Below are 7,310 nucleotides of genomic sequence, written 5' to 3'. Positions count from 1 at the left end.
GACCAACCGACCGACCGACCGACCAGAGGAGGCGCTAGTGCAGCGACCAGGACACATGCTCACATCCGGCCTCCCACCCGCTGTAGGTAACACGGGGGATTCGAACTGGCGATTCCCATGTTGGTAAGCAACAGAATAGACTGCCATGCCACCTGGACGCCCAACTAAGCGGGGATGCTGGAGCCTATCCCCGCAGTCATTGAGCAGCAGGTGGGGAGGCACCCTGGACAGGCTGCCATATATATATGGGTGGCAAGGTGGTGCAGTGGTTAGCATGGTCGCCTCACAGCAAGAAGGTCCTGGGTTTGAACCCCGGGGTTGTCCCACCTTGGGGGTCAGCCCAGGCCGTCCTCTGTATGGAGTTTGCATGTTCTCCCCGTGTCCACATGGGGATGCTCCGGTTTCCTCCCACAGTCCAAAGACATGAAGCTCAGGTGAATTGGCCATACTAAATTGTCCCTAGGTGTGAATGTGGCGGCCCTGTGATGGACTGGTGGCCTGTCCAGGGTGTCTCCCCGCCTGCTGCCCAATGACTGCTGGGATAGGCTCCAGCATCCCCGCGACAGTGAGAGCAGGATAAGCAATTTGAATAATGGATGGATGGATATATATATACAGTGCATCTGGAAAGTATTAACACCCCTTCACTTTCCCCACATTTTGTTATGTTACAGCCTTATTCCAATATGGATTAAATTCCTTTTTTTCTCATCAATCTCCACACAATACCCCATAATGACAAAGTGAAAAAGGTTTTGTAGAAATTTTTGCAAATTTATTAAAAATAAAAAACTGAAATATTGCATGTGGATAAGTATTCACACCCTTTACTCAGTACTTGGTTGAGGCACCCTTGGCAGCGATTACAGCCTCAAGTCTTCTTGGGTATGAAGCTACAAGCTTGGCACACCTACACTACCGTTCAAAAGTTTGGGATCACCCAAACAATTTTGTGTTTTCCATGAAAAGTCACACTTATTCACCACCATATGTTGTGAAATGAATAGAAAATAGAGTCAAGACATTGACAAGGTTAGAAATAATGATTTGTATTTGAAATAGGATTTTTTTTACATCAAACTTTGCTTTCATCAAAGAATCCTCCATTTGCAGCAATTACAGCATTGCAGACCTTTGGCATTCTAGCTGTTAATTTGTTGAGGTAATCTGGAGAAATTGCACCCCACGCTTCCAGAAGCAGCTCCCACAAGTTGGATTGGTTGGATGGGCACTTCTTTGAGCAGATTGAGTTTCTGGAGCATCACATTTGTGGGGTCAATTAAACGCTCAAAATGGCCAGAAAAAGAGAACTTTCATCTGAAACTCAACAGTCTATTCTTGTTCTTAGAAATGAAGGCTATTCCATGCGAGAAATTGCTAAGAAATTGAAGATTTCCTACACCGGTGTGTACTACTCCCTTCAGAGGACAGCACAAACAGGCTCTAACCAGAGTAGAAAAAGAAGTGGGAGGCCGCGTTGCACAACTGAGCAAGAAGATAAGTACATTAGAGTCTCTAGTTTGAGAAACAGACGCCTCACAGGTCCCCAACTGGCATCTTCATTAAATAGTACCTGTTAGAGAGTTAGATGGGGAGCATCGCAGCACAGCTATTTTCAGGTCTTTCCAGAGATGTTCAATGGGGTTCAAGTCTGGGCTCTGGCTGGGCCACTCAAGGACATTCACAGACTTGTCCCGAAGCCACTCCTTCGTTGTCTTGGCTGTGTGCTTAGGGTCTTTGTCGTGTTGAAAGGTAAACCTTCACCCCAGTCTGAGGTCCTGAGCGCTCTGGAGCAGGTTTTCATCAAGGATCTCTCTGTACTTTGCTCCATTCATCTTTCCCTCGATCCTGACTAGTCTCCCGGTTCCTGCCGCTGAAAAACATCCCCACAGCATGATGCTGCCACCACCATGCTTCACTGTAGGGATGGTATTAGCAAGGTGATGAGAGGTGCCTGGTTTCCTCCAGACGTGATGTTTGGCATTCAGGCCAAAGAGTTCAATCTTTCTTTCATCAGACCAGAGAATGTTGTTTCTCATGGTCTGAGAGTCCTTTAGGTGCTTTCTGGCAAACTCTAAGTGGGCTGTCATGTGCCTTTTACTGAGCAGAGGCTTCCGTCTGGCCACTCTACCATAAAGGCCTGATTGGTGGAGTGCTGCAGAGATGGTTGTCCTTCTGGAAGGTTCTCCCATCTCCACAGAGGAACGCTGGAGCTCTGTCAGAGTGGCCGTCGGGTTCTTGGTCACCTGCCTGACCAAGGTCCTTCTCCCCCGATTGCTCAGTTTGGCTGGGTGGCCAGCTCTAGGAAGAGTCCTGGTGGATCCAAACTTCTTCCATTTAGGAATGATGGAGACCACTGTGCTCTTCAGGACCTTCAAAGCTGTAGGAATTGTTTTGTATCCTTCCCCAGATCTGTGCCTCGATACAATCATGTCTCGGAGGTCCACAGAAATTCCTTTGACTTCATGGCTTGGTTTCTGCCCTGACATGCACTGTCAACAGTGGGACCTTATATAGACAGGTGTGTGCCTTTCCAAATCATGTCCGATCAATTGAATTTACTACAGGTGGACTCGAATCCAGATGTAGAAACATTTCAAGGATGATCAGTGGCAACAGGATGAACCTAAGCTCAATTTTGAGTGTCATAGCAAAGGGTGTGAATACTTATGTACATGCAATATTTCAGTTTTTTATTTTTAATAAATTTGCAAAAAATTCTACAAAATATTTTTCACTTTGTCATTATGAGATATTGTGTGTAGATTGATGAGAAAAAAAGGAATTTAATCAATTTTGGAATAAGGCTGTAACATAACAAAATGTGGGGAAAGTGAAGGGGTGTGAATACTTTCCGGATGCACTGTATATACACTACCGTTCAAAAGTTTGGGATCACATTGAAATGTCCATATTTTTGAAGGAAAAGCACTGTACTGTTCAATGAAGATAACTTTAAACTAGTCTTAACTTTAAAGAAATACACTCTATACATTGCTAATGTGGTAAATGACTATTCTAGCTGCAAATGTCTGGTTTTTGGTGCAATATCTACATAGGTGTATAGAGGCCCATTTCAAGCAACTATCACTCCAGTGTTCTAATGGTACAATGTGTTTGCTCATTGGCTCAGAAGGCTAATTGATGATTAGAAAACCCTTGTGCAATCATGTTCACACATCCGAAAACAGTTTAGCTCATTACAGAAGCTACAAAACTGACCTTCCTTTGAGCAGATTGAGTTTCTGGAGCATCACATTTGTGGGGTCAATTAAACGCTCAAAATGGCCAGAAAAAGAGAACTTTCATCTGAAACTCGACAGTCTATTCTTGTTCTTAGAAATGAAGGCTATTCCATGCGAGAAATTGCTAAGAAATTGAAGATTTCCTACACCGGTGTGTACTACTCCCTTCAGAGGACAGCACAAACAGGCTCTAACCAGAGTAGAAAAAGAAGTGGGAGGCCGCGTTGCACAACTGAGCAAGAAGATAAGTACATTAGAGTCTCTAGTTTGAGAAACAGACGCCTCACAGGTCCCCAACTGGCATCTTCATTAAATAGTACCCGCAAAACACCAGTGTCAACATCTACAGTGAAGAGGCGGCTGCGGGATTCTGGGCTTCAGGGCAGAGTGGCAAAGAAAAAGCCATATCTGAGACTGACCAATAAAAGAAAAAGATTAAGATGGGCAAAAGAACACAGACATTGGACAGAGGAAGACTGGAAAAAAGTGTTGTGGACAGATGAATCCAAGTTTGAGGTGTTTGGATCACAAAGAAGAACGTTTGTGAGACGCAGAACAAATGAAAAGATGCTGGAAGAATGCCTGATGCCATCTGTTAAGCATGGTGGAGGTAATGTGATGGTCTGGGGTTGCTTTGGTGCTGGTAAGGTGGGAGATTTGTACAGGGTAAAAGGGATTCTGAATAAGGAAGGCTATCACTCCATTTTGCAACGCCATGCCATACCCAGTGGACAGCGCTTGATTGGAGCCAATTTCATCCTACAACAGGACAATGACCCTAAACACACCTCCAAATTGCGCAAGAACTATTTAGAGCAGAAGCAGGCAGCTGGTATTCTATCGGTAATGGAGTGGCCAGCGCAGTCACCAGATCTGAACCCCATTGAGCTGTTGTGGGAGCAGCTTGACCGTATGGTACGCAAGAAGTGCCCATCCAACCAATCCAACTTGTGGGAGCTGCTTCTGGAAGCGTGGGGTGCAATTTCTCCAGATTACCTCAACAAATTAACAGCTAGAATGCCAAAGGTCTGCAATGCTGTAATTGCTGCAAATGGAGGATTCTTTGACGAAAGCAAAGTTTGATGTAAAAAAATCTTATTTCAAATACAAATCATTATTTCTAACCTTGTCAATGTCTTGACTCTATTTTCTATTCATTTCACAACATATGGTGGTGAATAAGTGTGACTTTTCATGGAAAACACAAAATTGTTTGGGTGATCCCAAACTTTTGAACGGTAGTGTGTGTGTGTGTGTGTGTGAGAGAGAGAGAGAGAGAGAGAGAGAGAGAGAGAGAGAGAGAGAGAGAGAGAGAGAGAGAGAGAGAGAGAGAGAGAGAGAGAGAGAGAGAGAGAGAGAGAGTAGTCTGTATTCAGTAGAGACCATGGTTTGACAAATTGGTATCTATTTTGTTTTTTTCAATTTCCAGTTTCCATTCCTTGTGACATCAGGTTGATAATAATATTTGTTAAATTGTATCTGCAGCTGTATCCTTCAAAAAGGACATGATGTGACAACACAGATCAAACCGGTAGGGATATGGTGGGCGGCAGGGATCAAACTTCATATCAGACAACGTGCGTGTCCTACCAGTGATGACCAGTTTGGTAGATGCCCTGAAAAGAGGGTAATTGTGATGCAAGTGAAGATCAGGTTTTTCCTCTGCCTTGAGCAAACATTAATTTAACACAAGGTGACTACCAGCCAGAGCGTCTGGATGACTTTAAAAGGGATGCTAGCCGCAGCCACAGCATACCAGGATCTGGCTGGTCGCTAGTATTTCTGCTTGCTGGGACTTGTCCCGGACCCTATCCCTTTAGGGAGCGACGTAGAGGACAGGAGGTGGACAATTGACTTGACAACCCTGTAATCATGCCTCAAAGGCATTTAGAAGTCAACCAACTAGAGGAAGATTTGGAAAAAACCCCCCCCCACACACACCTAAACATTCACAGACAATGTTCTCGAATATGACTGGCACTCCTGAAAAAGGCATGTAATGAATTATATTTTGTGTTAAGAGACTCCATATGACTGTTTCGGTGTTTAGAGGTAGTTGTTAGAAGAAGGCATTTCATTTGCATGTGTAATAACATTGCATGCTTAAAAATAAATGCAATTACCACAATAATTGTCACTCTTTGCTGCAAAGTTAACCAGATTTCCAGTGTTGGCTGAGTAAATTCACACTGATTGCATGCCTCTGTTTCAAATACTAAATCAACAGGTGTGAGTCACGGTGTGATGGTTTGGTATCACATTTAGAGCTTTTTATTTTGTGATCTTGCATTTGAATGAATCTCAGTGGCGGTTACGCCATTAATTAGTATATGATTAAGTGAATAGGTCAAATCAAGGTACATGTTTCAAGGTAGCAAGGAACTGTATGTCAGGCAAAAGCCCAGTTTTAATATCACCTTGCAACAAAATAAATATTTTAAGGCACATTAGGAGGTTTATGTTTGGGTTTATTTATTTAGAGCCCCATTAGCTACTGTATTGTAACAGTAGCTACTCATTTTTTTAAACAATACTTCAACATTGTATAAAATGGGAGGTATGATTTGTTCTGGTAGTTCTTGTTTCACCCCCAGGAGGATCTGCAAGTGGAAAATCTCCTTCTGAGGTACTCTTTATGCATTTTTCAGACGCACTGGAACTCGGGGAAAATGTAAATTGAGATTTAGCTTGATCCAAGTATCAATATCCTGACGTTTCATTAGTTAGATTTGCAGCCAGTGCTACCCCAGAGCACTAAATACCCAAACTTGATGTACTGGTTGCATGTCAAGATGAAATAGGGATCCATTCAAAAACAGGAAGCGGCACTTAAGGTCACCCTGTGATCCGTGCGGCGGTCATGCTAAAGCACATGTATACTTACAATATGTTCCAGTGCAACAAAGGTAAGAGGATTCTTTAGCTTTGGGACAAAGGGATGCCGGATCAAATGTCATTATAATTCAGTTTTTTAAATGTGTGCCTCTGAATGAAGACTACTCCCTCTTAACTCACTAGTTTTAAAATAAACTGGAAGGATCGCTGGTTTGAATCCCCGTGTTACCGCCGGCTTGGTCGGACATCCCTACAGACACAATTGGCAGTGGCGCCCCCAAGGCGTGGCCACCCTGATACTATCCCTGCCCCCCCCCCACCCCCACTGGCCCCCCCAGCCACGAGTCGCATATGCAGAATATGCTTCTGATTATGCATAATATGCTTCTATCTGATATTTTACGTTAGGTGCTGCTCATTTAAATCAATAATGTATATTTTTCACAATAATTCATGTCAAAGAAAATAACAAATGCATAGCCAGGCCGCCATCCGCTTTTGATTGTCCGTCACTGCATCACACTCCCTCCCTCGTGCACAGCCTGCCTCTGACAGCAGCTGAGCAGCTTCTGTTTCTAGCTAGCTATAGGGCTGCAAGACTCTCGAGTTTTGGAATCGACTCTGATCCTGGTTTAAAATATGAGACTCGATGGAGTCGACTCCTCGACTCCATAAATTAAGTCATATAGGAAGTGCTTTTTGGGTCCGCTACTGTATGCGCCATGGCTCGCACATACCCGTAAAGTTTCGTGAGGCAATAAAGCTTATCCAATCAATTATCCCGTCCACTCGTATCTTAAATACTAAAATGATCTATGTTCAATAATGTGTATACATATACATGAATCGTCTAACACGTTACAATATATACAGATACACAACACATTAAAACAGAATTGTTGTGGAACTCAAAATGTTAACTGTACTGGTATAAGTCTATGCACATCAGATATTTAGTAACATTAACTGTAAAAAAAACAAGAAACCAAAGTATTTCAGTATGCGATTCCTTAACTCTCATATTGACAGTTTTCAGCTAGCCTACACAGTATACTACAACAGCATAATAGAAATCCTGAAATTCAGTCATGGCTTTTGGTTTCGGTGTGCCATCCCAAGATTCTCAGTGGGCCCATTTGGCCACCCTTATGAAAAATTTCTGGGGGCGCCGCTGACAATTGGCCGTGCCTGCTGGTGGGAAGCCGGATGTGGGTATGTGTCCTGGTCGCT

The sequence above is a fragment of the Lampris incognitus genome, chromosome 9, assembly GCF_029633865.1.
Source record: "Lampris incognitus isolate fLamInc1 chromosome 9, fLamInc1.hap2, whole genome shotgun sequence".
Lineage (NCBI taxonomy): Eukaryota > Metazoa > Chordata > Actinopteri > Lampriformes > Lampridae > Lampris > Lampris incognitus.
Note: the sequence above shows the minus strand (reverse complement) of the source record.